Below are 18,004 nucleotides of genomic sequence, written 5' to 3'. Positions count from 1 at the left end.
ACGTTTTCCATCTTGAGTTTGGCTGTGAGGTATCTATCTTGGATTTCTTCTGACTCCTACCGGTAGGCTGAAATGTTACAATCTCCCAACGTGACTGCAACCAGGCTAAGCTTCATCATAGTTTCAGCATCTGACACACGGTTCTCTATTTCTGAATGAATCTGAATGCTGAAGGAATCAAGGAGAAACTGACAATCAACATGCTGAAGATCACTTACTGGCACCCCACCTGTGATAGTAGAGATTAATTCATCTGTACTTTTTGCTTTCAGCTGCTCCAAAGAGGTTATTAACTTTTCAAACTCAGTGATCCCTTTGTTGATGTTTATCATCTTCCAACCAACACTTTTACTCCAGATACGTATTTGGTTGTCACTCGGATCAGCAATAATTTTCTCAAGGAGTAGGGTGCTCGTATCCAACTTGGCTATTTCCTTTAATTCATTGGCTACTTTTTGCCAGTTGGATTTATGTTCTTTGCTATTTTCCAGCTCCTTAGAAATTTCCTGTATCTGCGTGATGGCTTTCCCACATATCTCTTTTACTCCAGTTATAAGTTTTGAAGCATCTTCTATCATCCTGTTTATCCAAGCCTCGATCATCAAACTATATGATTTTTGTTGGTCGATTCTTTGAACAATAGTATGATCTAAAATACCATCAAGACCTGTTAGAACTGGTGGGGTGGCCATGACTTGGGTATTAGAAGCGTTGCTGATTGAATTAACATAAGCTACCATCATTTGAAGTTGTTCTTTGAGTTTCTCTTTGGCTCTTCTCTCTTTCTTCGCCCTTTGCAACATCTGAGTGGCAATCAATTCAAAATTTTGAAACTCTCTTTCCACATTAGAAGGACCAAGGTCAACATTTTCTAGAATGAAATCTGATTTAGATGCTTCATCAACATTCTTTTCAACTATAGGCTTGGCTAATTCCACACACAAATTTCTTGAAGTTTTATCAATAGCTAACCTGGACATCACTTTGGTCTTTTTCACCTTAGGAGGCTTCTGAGGAATGCTAGAGACCATATCAAATGGAGGCGGAACCAACTGAACAACTTTCTTCCTTTTCTGAAGACTATCCTAGAACCATGAATGTGTAACCTTTGAAACTTGTTCGGCACCTGTTACATTTTTAGCAACCATTATTAAGTCTTTTGAATTAGATAACGGGTCATCTAACTGTGTAATGTCTATTATGGGCATATTAGGAGGAGGAAGACTCAAGTGAGGAATCGTTACATCACGAGGGGATGTAATCGGAACATGTGATTCAGCAATTTGAGGGCTTCTTTGGTCTTTTTCATTCCTTCTACTTTTCATTCTTGTCCTTTTCCTTTGTACTGTAAACTTATCCGGCTGATTCAAATCTTCATCTTGATCTTGAGCATCTATATCTAGTTTTCGTATCTTCTCACTAGAAGTGGCCTCTATCGCCATTTGAGACAATTCCCCTGTATTATTTCTCCCCTCTTTATTTTGAGATTCACCAGTTGTTTTTTCGATTCTGACTTTACTGATCCAGTCTCTTGTTCTTCTAAGAACATAGGAAGACCTCTCTTTCAAAATTTTCAATTCGAGAATTGACCAATCAATAGGAGGGAGCTCTAGTAATTCAATTTTCTCGTAATAATAAGGATCAACCAAAGAAACCTCATCATCATCTATGCCTGTTACATCAATGTCTAACTTGAAGTTTATTACCTGCCGTACTGTAAGCCGCATCCAATCCCTCTTCCTGACTTCGAAGTCATTTTCGCAATCCTCCCAAAAGTCTTCTAGAGCCGGGAAGTGACCGAGACTAGGATTTAACTTCAATTCATTCACAGCATAGCCCTTACTATCACAAGGGAAACGCATCATGTAAGGATGCAAATTTATCGTGGCGATAGATCTTTCAATGTTCCTGGCATCTGATGCAGTGTCACAACTATAATATTCGATGCCGATAGGGAAAGTTATTTCATCTGTCCTCCTGTTCCTGCAAAGTTTTTTGATTTGATTAATTTGCCTGCACATTTCAATTAAGACTAGTTTATCATCAACAAATCTAGGTAACATCAACGGACATCCATCATAGGCAGCCAACCAGATATAAGTGAACTTTGGAAATTGTATAAAAACACTTCCATATTTTTGCACTTTCATCGCTGCTTCTGGTGAAATCCTGAGCCCAATGTTCCCCTGAATTTCCCTTACAGTTAGCATGGTGAATGCATCATTCACTCTTCTGAAGTGGTGTAATCTATTATCATACTGAATTTGAGGAAGATAATTATAAATGATGGTTGTGTCAACATAAATGCCCTGTCGGTTAAGTCCTGGCCAACCTTTGGTACTTGCAATGGCGTAGAAAAGGTATGAAGTCATATAAAAGTAGTCATTTTCCCGAAGTCCCATGAGCTGTCTGTGCAGTGAGTCATTGATAATTTCAGCCCAATCAATGTATTGTTTTCCTTCATAGACAATATTAATGAATAGAAACATCCAACCTTCAAACTTGTGTGAATCCTGAAGACCAACGATGCTGCTCAACAAAGTTACCATGTTCGCCACATCTTCTTTCAATGATGATCTGTGAATGGATTTGCCTAATTGAGATTTGCCTCTTCTCGGTTGGAAGAACCACGATCTTGCCACAGTATTTAAACATTGAGTTTGATTGGCAGTAAAATACTCCTTGGCAGTTCTTAGATTAACGCTGGCATATTGCATCCTAGCAGGCAATCGAAAAATGATAGCAATAGAGGCAGGGTCTAGGCGGACAATTGTTTCATTGTTCGGCGAAACAACTTCTCTAGTGCTGGGATGATAAGCCTTCATGCACTCTAGCACTAATTCTGGGCATTGTACGGAAATGGGATGTCCGCCTGCTTGGGCCAAGCCACTTTCCAATATTTTTCCAACTAATGGAGTCTTTTCTTCATTCGCAAGGGATGACCAGAAGTCTTGAAGACAAACATTTCCCAAAATGGTATCACCAATATCTGGAAGCATACTTCTTAAAACAGGAGCATAATCCAGCCTCTGATACTTGTACTTCATGGTTTGATTTCCAATCCTTTTCTTAAATATGCCGAGTTACAGAGAAAATAAGAATGCTGATTTGAGCTTGGGTGACTTAATGAGTGGAGGTTCCGAAGTTGCAGGTCAGGAAAGGGTATTTTGTCAAACATTTTGCGTGCTTCCCTAGCACTCTACATGTCATGTTTGTGTCCACCACCCGCCTTTTTAATCTTTGGCATTACGTCAAACAGATCAGGGGCGATCTCAGGAGCTGCTTGTATCCCTTTGCAACTTGTTCATGGATCTTTTATCTATAGTGAGGTGGTGTCAACGGAGGGCGCAGACATCTTCCATCTCTCATGTATGGAGATAAGAGGAAATCGTTGATAAGGAATGGTCAAATATCATATTAATCAAAGGCATTATTTAAAGCCAAGACCTGTCAAAACGAGCAAACTTCTTCCAATTCACAATCCAGAATGCAGGAACAAGCTTGCGAATTTCAGAATGGAACGTTTGTGGTGACACCTTTTATAAAGTTTGACGGGCAGTATTAAGAGCTCGTATCAACGGAGTGAGAAGGAAGAGTGGCTTTGGGGAACCGCTCATTGGTCTAGAATGGGCCTTACTTGATGCAGACCATCAGTTTAGCTGGTGCGTCTACCTGTGCCTAGGTCCCTTATAATGTAAAGGGCCTCTATATTATACAGGGCCGAGCCACTATAAATTATAGGGCGGGGTCAATGTTTTCGGTGAACTCGTTAGGAACAGAACTGGTGGGAAATGAAAATGCTGCCGCTGCTTCATTTTGCTTTCACATTGATCCGAATTCTTGGATTACATTTGAAATCTGAGGTTACATTCATCCTTGCCCACGTTGTTCCATTTCGTCTCTAGGATTCTGGTTGCTATACTCAGCATAAATAGCACCCCAAACTACTATCCGCACGTTCTCTTTAATATTCTCTCACGGCTCCTTCATTTCACGTCTCTTTGACTCCGAGCATGGCTTCTACTGCATATAGCTTTAGATGTATTCAGTAAACTCCAAGGTACTAGAAACACCAATTTTGCAAACTTATAAAACCTTTGACTGTGGATTCATAACTGAATTATCAGGCTCAGAGGTAAGGGAATGCTGAATGAACTCCATTTTTGTTTTGATTATCTCTTGACAAGATGTCACTAGCTTGCTGATTGATTCTCTCGAACAGACTCTATGCTTGGCAATGGTATGAGAATTGATCTGAATGATCATGGGACTCATGTTCCTCATACATTATCATTCTACTCTTAATTTGCTTCAGAACATAGACCATCGTCCATGTTTGGATATGCACTATGCCAAATGATTTATATACAATTCGATGAATACCTTGATTCACATCCAAATTCACATATGGTTCATATAATTGGAAATTTTCAAGCAGGTTAATAACCGTCTCATGGAGGTTAAGAATTACGCATTTTTGAAGGCAATCATTAACCTATTGGAGAGGTTAGGAAAAACGTATTTTTAGTGGTTAACATTAACCTTTTAAAAAGTTAAAGGTTAAGAAATACGCGTTTTTGAAGGCAATCATTAACCTTTAATATCTTGAGGCTCAGAAGCTGGATTTCGATGATCTCAAGTGCTGTGCGGAGCTGAGAATGAGCCGGAGACACGGAGGCTTAAAGACTCACAAATTTCAAAGATAGAATGGCCAATTTGATGTTTAAAACTAGGCAAGTTTTTAAAAATTAACAGAGGCTTATAAAATTTAAACAATTTTATAACCGGGCAACAAAGCTTAACCAATTTTCCTTGAGAATTCAATAACTTATTATAGTGTTGTGAACTAGATTCAACTGACATGAAAATAGTGTTCCTTGCTATCTTCATATCAACCTAAATCTACTAGATGTTGGCTTGAAGATCACTCATGAATCTTGGCACATCACATAAAATATTGTACAAATGTTGTACTTTATAAACTAGTTCTTCTATTTTCTATACATGTTCTTGCAATTGAACTTTCTTCTTGACAATTGTCATAGAGAATTTGTCCACAACCTTATTCTCAAAGTTCTTTGTAGACCAATCCATCATATTTCATTAGATTCAAAATCTCCATCATTTATTTTCTCAATAATATTTACAAGATGGGAAATCATTGGGGCTTTCCCATCAAAATTTTGAATATCAAATGCCTCAACAAAAATATCTTTAACATCGTGCATTACCTTCTTTTGTTGATGTTCTCTCCCCAATTCTTGTTTCTTTTTCTTCACCAAAATTTCTTGCAGCAAAATTATTTTCTAAAGAGTGAGATTTTTTATATCAAATTGTGGCATCTCAATAACCTCATCTAGACTAACTTCTATTGACATTAAGGTCAATTTTTCTTTTAATGACTTAACACTTTGTTAGTTAGTTTCATTTTTGCCGATCTCTATAGTTGCTACCAAGCTTATAATTCTTCTAGTAGTTTTAACCAAGTGTTTCAATTGCAACTGAGATAAATAGTCATATTGCAGTTCATGTTGAGCTTCATAGTATTTAATGAGTATTTGAGATAGTTTTATAGTATTTCCCAAGTGTAGCAGAGTCTACCAATCTTTCTAGTAGAAGTGATGAATGTCTTAGTGTTAACTGAGATCTTTAATGTTAACTAAGTATATCAATGTCTACCGAGCTCACAATGTTAATGAAGAGAATCCAATGTTGACCAAGTGATTCAGTATCTATCAAGTTTCTTAGTGTTCACTGAGTCATACACTACTAACCAAGTTCATGCTAATCAAAGTGATCAGTATAGAATAAGCTTCAAATTCAAGTGTGCCAGACTTTCTTGAGTGTTAGAAGATCATCAATTAGTCTTTAGGACCTGAGTTACAAACATGAGATGACTTTGTGAATTATGATGAATTTGGTATTGTAGCCGACTATAGAAGATAATGAATTGGATTGATATATATGTAATACATTGTATCATATTCAAGATGTAATAAGTAGAATGTATGAGAACAAGTAAGAAGCAAATGAATGCAAATTGAAGAAGGCTATAAGAAGTATATGGTATAGGAGAGACTTATCCATCACATTCAGGTGATCATTGCAATTCAAGGAATCTCATTCATCAAATCAAAGTTGTAGATCAGAGATCAACTAGTGATTCATCCTAACAAGTGCATCAGTCAAATTGTTTAACCAGGTAGACTTAATAGTCTTTTTCTTAGTCTCATAATAGAGTGCATACTTCATTGTATGTTTTTAAATCCTTTAACAAGGTGGACCTAATAGTCCTTATTTCTCCTAATAGGGTAGATCATTAGAAGTGGTCAATTGTAAGCCTTAACAGACCAACTTTATATTGTGCTACTAAAGCTTGTGGATATCATCCCCACCCCAATTTTACTTTCTATTGGAAGGTTTTTGGGTCACCATAGCTTGTGTCAAAGTGTTATGAATTTTATTGCTTTCATTATTTCATGCATGCAATTAGATTAGAATAATATATGAAAGATTAATTGGTGAAGTAAGTTTAAAGTTTTATTGGTTCCTGATTCACCCCTTAGTAACCTAGCCTATCTTATATTTCCAACAATTGGTATCAAAGAAATTTGGTTTTCACATTAGATTTTTAATAGCTTGAGAAATGATCAAAGGCAATGGTGGTATATAGACTGGAAAAAGCTATTGAGAATGAAAAGATGGATCTAGAATTGGCTATTGGACAACTTAAGAAAGAAAAGGAGCAACTCTCTCAATCTTCACAAAGAAAAAATATCTTGCAGCACAAATGAGTGAAAATCTCTATATTGAAGAAAGAATTGATGACTTATGCCAAGAAAGAAATTTAGATGACATTGACACAACAATCAAAGACCTACTTGAGAAGAATCTCATTCTTCAAGAAGAAGTCAAAAAGATTAAAAGAGAGCAAGAAATCCAATTAGTTAGAATGTGTGAAGTCATGGAACATAAGGACAAAGCCAATGAATAAATAGAAGAAATAGACAATGAAATAAATCAACTATCTCTTCAACAAATAGATCTGATTGATCAACTCAATGATAAAAATCAAGAGCTTAACAACTTGAGGACAAAAAATGAAAGATTGAAGAATGATCTCAATATGGTAAAGAAAACCAATAAGAGAATGATGAAATTTTAGGAAAGAATGAATCAACTGGCTAATAAAACTCAATTTAGACACAAATGTAAAGATGAATTAGGATATATAGAAGAAGGTGAATCATCTCAACAAGGAGCTCAAAAGAATAAAAGACCTACTTGCAATCACTGTGGTGAGATAGGTCATACATCAAATAAGTGTTGGAGTAATGGTAAAGAAAAATTCATTGGAAAGTGTTACAACTATAATAAGTATGGGCATTTAGAAAGTGAGTGCATAGAGAAACTTAACTTTGAAGGAAAGTGCCACAATTACAACAAGCAAGGAATCAAATATTTAGAGTGCAAGACCAAAACGTGAAACCCAAAAAAGCAAATTGTGAAAGCAATATTTGGATGGGATTACAATACATGGTGTAGATGTCACTACTGTGTTGAGTTTGGGCACATTGGAGCAAATTGTGTAAAATATCACACGAGGAAGAGAGACACTATAAAGAGATGTTTTGTATGTGTAGACACTTAAAATTGTCCTAAACACTATATTAATTAATTTAATATCTCCCTTGACATTATAATTAATTGATTATATTTTGTCATATTCTTCTACTTATTTAATTAAATAGGTTCACTTCCCTAATGTATTTTGAATTTAATTCAATTACTTCCCTCCTAATGTGTTAAATTCATTTAATGCATAGTGACCTCATATTGCCCTTTTAAATAAATTCAATTTATTTAAAATCCTCCAATTGCTTAAGTTTTTTCAAAACTCAATTAAGATTAATCTAATTTAATCTTAATCCTAACCTATCCTCCACCAAATTTAATAAATGATTTCTTAAAATCATTTATTTGTCCTTTATCCACATAGCCCTTAAATGAATTTTTAATTCATTTATCCCTTACATGTCTCCACTTGAATAAATTCTTAAATGATTTATTTATGACATTTATTACATTATTCCTCCACTATGACATGTCTCTCACTCACCTCATTCTTTATTCCTCCACTATGACATGTCTTCCACTCTCATTTCTTTATTCCTCCACTATGACATGTCTTCCACTCTCCTCATTTCTTTATTCCTCCACTATAACATGTCTTCCACTCTCCTAATTTTTTATTCCTCCAATATGACATGTCTTCCACATCTCCTCCATATGCATTGTTATCATGTTAGTTCATTCTAGATCTCCCTCATTTTGCATTGTTATAATCTTAGTTTCATTCTAGAGCTTATAGATATTTTTATGCATTGTACTAATCTTTTGTAGTTGATTTCGATTTCATTGTTTGCATTGGTAATTTAGCTTACATTCTTGCATTCAATTTTTCATCTCACATCCTCTTGGAATCCTCTTGAGATTGGCTTACTCATAGCCATTTATTGAAAGCATTCCTTCACTCATGTAGCATAAGATTCATATTTATTTAACATCATTATTATTGGGATTTAATCATAGTTGTGTTTGGGAGAGCACATCCACATCCACCCAATCTAAACCAAACCAACAAGGCCTCTTATGGGTGCCCTTGTTGAGCTGATTTGAGGTTGCATGAGGATGTTTCTTTTTAGTTACATTGAGTTATAAATCTCAAGCATAGTGTTAGTTGTATTTTGCTTCTTTTTGAATACTTGATATATATGTACAACTAATATTTGCTTCTTTATGCATGTTACCAATAGGTTAAGTTTTCATGCATACAATATGTACAAAACTCAGACATCTTGCCAAGAACTATATAAACCAAAGAAGAGTAGAAGATGAAAAGAAAGCCAAAGCTAACAATATCAAAAAATAAATGAGGCAACAATGGGTGTAGAAATCTCCAAAGAATACAAGACAAAGTCATGAATTTGTTGACACCCAAGTCAATGAGTTGGGTGGCACAATGACTTTGACTTAGTTCCCTATGGAGATAATTGGAACTATGATTCAGAAGAAGTCATCTAACATTAGTTCCAACTAGCAAGCAGAAAGATCCATATCAACATTTAAGATGCACAAGGATCACTGAGTGATGATGGAAGTTCAAGATCTTATCGAGCGAGGTCAGGTCACAAGACCTTATCGAGAAAGGTTGGGTTGCATATCCCTACCTTATTTAGGATGTAGATGTCAAGTTGATGACTCTAACGAGTACCAAGTTCAGATTGAGTGGTGGTAACCTTATCAAGTTGAAGGTGTCTTCCAAGCAATAAAGATTAAACTAAGTGGAGGACAACCTGTCACCAAGTGAACATTTTTACAAAGCATTAATGACAATTGTAAAGAAAAAAATTTGTTAAAAGGATAAAATTGATCAAATAATTTCATTGTGAATTTATAGAGCTAATAGTGAAGAGTGATTTCAGAGCCCCCGAGATATTTGAAGAAGTATCTAGTAAAGATTATTTTTGTGTTTAATAATTTACCAAGTGAATGACATCTTCAAAAAACAAAGTGAAGAAAGGTTTAGAGATGTTGATTTGTGAAGTGGATTGCAAGGCTCCCACATTCAAACTGACACCAATAATTATAGAAGCACTTAACCCAGTCATAGTGCAGTCTCAAATAACTCTAAAGGTACTTCGTATACATGATATCAGTTTATTTTATCACTATTCAGTTCAAGAGCTTGGAACCCTAGATATGAACCAAGCATTCAATAAAAATTATGTATGGATGGTTCTTTAAAACCCAAGCATAAAAATTTGGAGACAAAGGGTTTAACACACATTATGCATATGCTACAATATTCTCAAGGGAAATTGATCAGATACATTTTAACCATAGTTCACAAAATGTATTTGTGTTTTGATCACCCTATCTAGATCAAAAAGACTATAATACATAGGATTACTAGGTTGCCAATGTTGAATAAAGCTAAGACCACAAAGAACCTAGCTCAAGTTGAATTGAAAAAGAGAACTCTTTCTAAGTGGGATGGTAGAGGAATGAAGCTTAATGAAATTATGGGATACATGTGATTGGTCACAAGTTATATAGCTTGAGAAGACATAACAACTTTCCATGTGAAGTAGTTGACCTAGCCCTGAAAGTGGTGAAATATAATTTATCTTTTAAGCTTGCTGAGCTATTGTTAAGTCAATTGGGAAAAAACATGGAGAATATCTAAGTCCCAATGAAAATTTGTGTAAGTTTGGTTCTCTTTTAACTTGTTTATTCTTCTATGTTCAAAAGTTTTTCCCTTCTAAAGGAACACTGGTATGGAGGAAATACATACCTATATTATATCAAATAAATGAATTCATAGCTGAAATGGGAGAAAATTTTGAAAGTATAATGGATGCCTACTTTGAAACTTTCAAAGAGAAGATGAAATGTAGATATAGGATTCCGAAGTAGCTATTAGAAGACTAGGAGTAGGATATCTATTTTTTGGCAGACTGTAATAAAGTTTACATCCTACAGTCAGGCGAAGAGTGGCATGGGTAAAACCTTTAGGTCATGAGGTGAACATTGATGAAACCAAAGATATTATCAAGGATCTCTTGAATGAGCCTGTGGATACCAAGGTTACATATTTTGGAACATATGAGGTGGAAAAGGTAAGGATTGAACTTGAGATCAAGTGGCCCCAGGTAGTAAGCAGAGGAAGAAAGAGGATAGAGAAACTCATGAAGAACACCAAGTCATCAATCTCTCCTCTTATGCTTGCTAAAGGTAAGGGAGATGACATAGATGAGGATGAAGATGAAGAGGAAGTAGAACTTGAGGAAGAGGAGCCTCCCAAGAAGAAAGGGAAGGTTATAATAACAAAGCCTACAAAGTATTCCCAAACTATTTTCACAAGAAGATCCACCAAATCTAAAAGGAAAGTAAAGTTGGGTGATGAAGTAAAAAAAAATCATATTTAAGAAGAATGTCTGTGCATTTGAAGAGAGGATGAAAATAATAAAAGAATGAAGAAGCATGTCATACTTCAAAACAATCAAGTATGACACCAAGAGTGTAACATAGAAGAAAAAAATTGAAGATTCCCTAGTGTCACAAATAAAAAATGGAAGTACTCTCTTGATGAGCTAAAAGCACAAATTCCTGATGCAATTCTCAAGGTAGCTGGACCAATTAGGGAGAATGCATTCAATGTTGCTAAGGACATTAGAGAACATGCCTTGAGGAAACTTATGCCTAATCTATTAGTCAAGGAAGTTAGGGAATCATTGAAGAAAAATGAGAAGAAGCTTACTCTAGAATTCAATGCATTGATGATCCTATCAAAGGACATATAATATATGGTGAAATCCAATACTATTGCATGGAAAAACATCTATGGGCTACACAAGCTGAGTGATAATGTTGTTTAAATAGATGATAAGGATGGTGAAGAAGAAGATATGGTGAAAGATAATGAAGATGCATAAATAAAAGATGAGGAAATAAAAAATGTGGATATTGATGATGATGATGAGGAAGAAGAACAAGAAGCTATAGGAGGAAGTCTTCAAAAAATTCAAAATATTGAGGAAACTAATATAGAGAAGATGACAATAGAGATTATGACTTCCCTTCCTTATTCTCCTATTGAAGCCTTAATGCAATCTAGCTCAGAGAAGGATTCTATTGAGTTGGTTAAGGTTAAAACTAGATTACCAAGTGCCCAACCAATCTCCAGAGTTACTTTATAAGGTACTTAAATGAGTAAAGTTTCTAACACTTCATCTATCAAGAAAAAAAATAAGATTATTCTAGCATTAGGCTTGATCGAGCAACAACAAGGTATTCCTGCTGTTAGTGTTATTTCTACTATATCTTCATTTTTCGCTATTTCATCTATTTCCACTATTATTTTGAGCATGGCTAGTGCAATGATAGTTGAGATTCATCCTCAATCAAGTACTAAAGTTTTAAATAAAGGAAAAGAAACTGTTTCACTTAAGGAAAATGGTCAAAAGGTTGAAACCTCTAAGGAAGACATTCTAATACCAGATTGGGATCATTCCAATCTGACCCCTAAAGAGATGGATACCCTTGGAGAACTTTGGAAAAAGAGAGAAAGACAACAAAATCTTAGAGAGGAAAAGAAAAAGAAAAATCAAGTCCTTGAAGATATCAAGAACATATTTGTTGATGCTCTGAGAATTGAGGTTGATGAGAATCAACCTAATTTGGATCAATTGGTTGAAATTATCCACAAATACAATGAAGAACTAAATGGACAAGAAAAAATTCTGCAAAGGGCAGAGAGAAAATTTGAGAACAAAGTTTTGGAGAAAGTAGCACATAAGATAACTATTGATCAAGTAGAACTATCCACTATTCTTGATGCACTGGAAAGATCTGTCAATAATGTTATTTCTTTATTTGTCCAATTTGAGTGACACATCTATCTTTAATAACTAGATTAAGGATAAATTATTCAAGATAGATGAGGATATGAAGACAAGTGCACATCAATTGTCACTTGATCCTAGTTGTTGTTCTACATGTTTTGTAAAGATCAGGTACCTAAAAGATCTCCAGGCAAGATTACTAAGGGAAGAAGCTAGGATTAGGGCCACACTTGCAAAAATTCAAGGCATGATTCTTCCAAACATGGGTACACTGCAAAAGCACATTGCACACACAAAGACACTAATCCATGATAATAACTTCTCCATAGATGACCACATAATGGAACTTTCAATAGAGGTATAGATAGCCTTGTATGCATCTAAGGTATTGCAAGAGAATTAGAACAAGACCATGATAATTATTTTGAAGATACATAATGATTTCTTGTCACATTTTTGTATTAACTTGTAATTATTTTGCACCTTTGGCATTTATGTCAAAAAGGGGAAGAATATTATTGATTAAGGGGGAGAAGATTATTATACTCTAGATATATCTATGGAGGAGTAGTAATATACAAATAGCAGAAAATATGTTTACCAAAGAAATTTTGAAAAATAAAAATAAATAGAGTAAAACAAAGTAAGAAGTAACTAAGATACAATAGTAGATAATAGTCAAAATTGAGTTAAAGATCCAAATTATTGACTAAGGAAGTTTTGACTTGTAATTTTGAGAATTCAAATTTTTGGTATAATAAGTATTTTTGTCACTAATGCCAAAGGGGGAGATTGTTGACATTAAGATCAATTTATCTATTAGTGACTTAACACTTAGTCAGTTGGTTTCATTGCTATTGAGATCTACTACTACTACCAAGCTTATCATTCTTCTAGTAGTGTTAACCAAGTGTTTTGGTTGCTACCAAGAAAAATAGTCATATTGTAGTTCATGCCAAGCTTCATAGTATCTACCGAGTGTTGGAAATAGATGGAATAATTGAGGGGGGGGGGAGGTGGGTGAATTAGTTACCACTAAATATTTTAGATCCCTTGGATGTTAACAATAAAACTAATTGCTACTATTATTCAGTAAACATACAGAAAATGTTGTAACTCAGTAAATGTAGAGTATGTTTTACTTTAGCAGATCTAACATCAATAGTAATAGTTTACAAACATGAGAGAAAATAAATGAACACAAGAGACACCAGATTTAATGTGGAAACCCAATATGGGAAAAACCACCAATGTAACTAATTACTATTTTTCACTCTTCTGAAGTGAGCCCTATTAGGAGCCAACCTGGTTAAAGGTTACAAAACACACTATTAGGTGTGACCTTGTTAGAGGATTTAGTCACCCTATAAGGAGTGGCCTTGTAAGAGGTCTTAAAACAATTCAATGGAATTGTCACCTTGTTAGAGTATTCACAACTAGCTGTTAAACTAACTCTATTAAGAGATTTTGGATCACTGCTACAATAGTAAGAAAGTAACAATGAAATGACCTGATTGAGATGCAACTGAATTGCTGATTACAGATCTTTGTTCTAATTTACAAGAGCTTGATCCTTCCTAATCAAATATTACTTTGCTGCTCTACAAGGATATTTGACCATCCTTAAAGTTCACTCACATACTTTCCTTCTCAATCAATCAATACACTTGCATACTCGCACCCACACTAGAATCTCATCTTGACCTTTCATTTATACCATCTAGATTATCAAGTCGGCTCAATTATAAATTAGAATGACCAATAATCATCACCATAGTTGGCTAGAAAATAATACTTGAAATAACTAAAATTCATATCCCAAATTAGAAAAATCCTTCAATAGCTGACCCAACTCGGTAAACACTAGTCTTGAGATGATTTCTTGTGTTAACCAACATAAGCTTGGTTAACACTGCAAACTTGCATAATTATTTGGAAACTGAGTGAACTCGGTTAATACTAACTCTGACCAACTTTCCTTCGTTAACCATGATAACTCGATTAACACTACTTTCTGCCATAATTCTTTTGATGCTCGAGTGAGCTTGGTAGACACTATCTTTGCAAAGTAATCTCTAGGAATGCTTGGTAGACAAGAAAAACTATCTTGCTAACCAAGTGAGCTCAGTAAGCACTGATTGACAACTAATATGACATTTGTGTAACATCAAAAACAACACACAATTAGTCAATTGTATCCAACAATCTCCCACTTTGGCATTGATGGCAACACATCATCACAATGAAATTTGAAAACAAGACTTTCTCTGATAGAAGGTTTCTCCCTCTTAGATTTTATACATCAAGCTTCTCTTTTATGCAATAATCTCCCTCTTTGAAGGAATTACATAGCTTCTTTCTCAAAAAAAATTTAAGAAAGATATGATAGTAAACTTCTCCCTCTTTGACAACACATGCCAACTAATAGATCTTCAACTTGGTTCCTATTGATGCATCACTAAAAATTTATTTAGTGAGCTTCAGATAGGGGAATGACCCCTAACTTACCTCTTAGATATAGGAATGCATCCTTAGGTAATGGCTTGGTAAATATGTTTGCAATCTGTTCTTTTGTATGGACATATTTCAATCTGATTTCTTTGTCCTGCACTAGTTCTATGACAAAATGATATTTTATAGCAATATGCTTGGTTTTGGAATGCATTACTAGATTCTTTGATATGTTAATTGTGCTTATATTATCACAAAACATGACAACTGGTTCCTTTATTTCAACCTTCATACCTTGCAACAATTATTTAAATCAAACAATGTTAGAGCAATTTACTAGTGTTGCAACATATTCTGCTTCTTCCATAGATTGGGATGTGTAATTTTGCTTCTTGTTTCTCCAACATACCGACCTTTTACCAATAAAGAATGCTCCACCACTTGTGTTTTTTCTGTCATCAATATTTCCTACCCAATCAACATCAACAAACACTTTTAGGTCCAGATTTCCTCCAAGTTTATACCATAAACCATAGTCTTTAGTGCCTTTCAAATATCTCAAGATTCTTTTGATTGCCATCATATGATTTTCTCTAGGCTTAGCTGAGAATCTTGCCACTATACCAACTGCAAGAGCAATATTAGGCCTTGTATGAACTACATACTATAATTTTCCAATCATTGATCTATACAAGGCCTAATCTACCTCATTTGAGTCATCATCTTTGGTAAGCTTTAATCCAGTACACATGGGGGTTCCAACTGGTTTTGAATCTTCCATACCAAAATTCTTGAGTATCTCCTTGATATACTTAGACTGAGTGGTGTAGATACTATTGGTGTTTGCAAACGTTACCAGTTTTCAATTATCCCAATGAGAAACTGATGCATCTAGGGGCAACTAACTTCCATTATCAACACATCATTTCAAACACTGGGCCAACTATAAGGCTAGACCCTTCTTCTACTTCAGGCTCTACTAGACCTAGGCGGGTAGACCTCAGATTCAAATGATATCATACCAGTGCAAAACATATCCCTGATTCTATTTAATGCAGATAAAAACCCTTATGTCTCCTAGTAACTCATGAAATGACACAGATCTGTAATAGCTGAATGCAAATCTAGAATATTCACAAGTTGAGTGAGGGCATTCTATTATAGCTCTTCAACATAAAATGTAAAGATCATTTGGTTTATAATGTTGATTTCAACAAACCTTTAGATATGTAGCAATAAGAAATTTATGATCCTGTAGTTGATCAGTGCCTAATCCATTGGGCAAATCCATGAATCAAATGCATACATATGGATATCTAATACTTATACATATATTTAGATATTTGATCTATCTATTTAACTTGTAAATAGGCATCTATGCTCAATCTAAACCTCATTCTTACTTGATATCCCCCTTAATAAACTTGCAACCCTATTGATTTACTGAAGCATTTACACAACCCCTTGAGTTATAAGCAACAATAAAACATCATACAACTTTAAGGGACTGTAATTATGACCTAGGCTCTTTGTTCAAAGATCATAAAACATTGAAGCTTACTAAGAAAGGAGCCAAGATTCAAGATGAAACTGATGAAATCCTGCTATTCCTTGTATTAATTTCCTTGAAACAATACAACCATATGCATGAAATGAAAGCATGAAAAACACCTAATGGATTTGAACTATCTGTATTATCCTTCCTAATGTTGTTCATAAAAAAAGAAATTTGCTAAAGAATGTGGTATCATAGTAAAACACTGGAACCCTGCTGGTATTACCCAAAGAAAACTGCTAACCTACTGATTTCTCAGTGACCAAGACTGGAACCCTTACAATGAGAAAGAAAGAGATAGATAAAGGAAGAAAAAAATCTTAGATCTAATTAGGAAATGACAAGTGTTCACCCAGAATTGCTTCCCAAGAAGATGAAAAAGCCTCTCTCTATCCTCTCTCTATAATTGAAAATCAAATCCCTTCATTTTGGCTCATAAAATATCTCAAAATATAATGATGAAAGGATGTAACTGACTTTTGATACTAAAATGTATTCACCATAAAAGTGAAAATCAATTATAATGTGGCCTTCAGAATGCAATGCAACCTTTTATGCTTGTTTTCTCCATAATCAGGCTTTACCAAGCCTTCAAAATTGCCCTGTAACTGATTTAGATGCTCAATAATCAAATCTTCCCTTTCTGTTACCAATGCCCCTAATTTCACAAACTGACCTATAGCTCAAATTGGTGAATACTTGTGCAAAAACCAACTTCATATTCAAAAAGTTCAGGTTCTCCCGGTTCCAATGGTATACTGGAGTAGCCCATTTGGTTAAAAATTACTCTAGTTATGGCCGTTTGAAAATCAGGCCTCTGTGCTGAACTACTTGGTCTACACTACTTTGAAATTTAAAATTTCAAGAATTTTGAAATTATCTGAAGTTCAACTTTAGAAAATACCATTTTGCATTTTAAAATACTACACGTGTAATCCATTTGAAAAATAAATTTTTAACAAAAATAATTTTTTACCCTTTAATATTTCCCCTACCCTTCAAATCTGTGGTCAAACTTCCTTTGACCAAATGTCACATGGCACATTCTGATTGGATGCTTGCTCGGTGCCACGTGTTGTCTTCTTGCTAACTCACTATTTTATCTTGTGAGAAATTTCCCCTTAGCGAGATATCGAGGACTGCCAGATGTGCTACGTGGCATGATCTCGTTCAACTGGTCTGAATTTACCACATCACTACCAAGTCACTCCATCGCTTCCACTTGTCCATTTATAATTCACTGACGGCATTTGAAATGGGACCCATGCAGATTTATTCACCCTTCGTTGGATTCTAAATTTTTTTGGCTAGTTGCTATATCGTTAGCCAAAATTTCTCAAATTTTTTGGCTAGCACCATAGCAACTAGCTGAATTATTTAACTTCCCGATGTCTTCAAACCTTGTTGACATCATCAACTCTAACTACACGTTTGTTCAAAATTATGCTTGCGTTACGCTGACATCACCCTTTGGTTGGTATCTGGGTCATGTCGGGTCAGCTACGGGGTCCACCAGCATGCAATTGCCCTTTCAAAAGGAATTGTTCCAAAGACAACCAAGGCTAAGTGTATTTTTGTATTTAAAAAAGGA

At 34.9% G+C, this 18,004-nt stretch overlaps 1 pseudogene; it reads left to right on the top strand.

Annotated features, from left to right (window-relative positions):
- Window positions 1-3,075: 3,075 nt before the first annotated feature.
- Window positions 3,076-18,004, top strand: part of LOC149566156 (DUF21 domain-containing protein At1g55930, chloroplastic-like) — a 51,590-nt pseudogene continuing 36,661 nt past the window's right edge.

Source organism: Cupressus sempervirens, chromosome 3 (genome assembly GCF_028749045.1).
Source record: "Cupressus sempervirens isolate cs-2001-9-10 chromosome 3, ASM2874904v1, whole genome shotgun sequence".
Lineage (NCBI taxonomy): Eukaryota > Viridiplantae > Streptophyta > Pinopsida > Cupressales > Cupressaceae > Cupressus > Cupressus sempervirens.
This window is presented reverse-complemented; position numbering and strand designations above follow the sequence as displayed.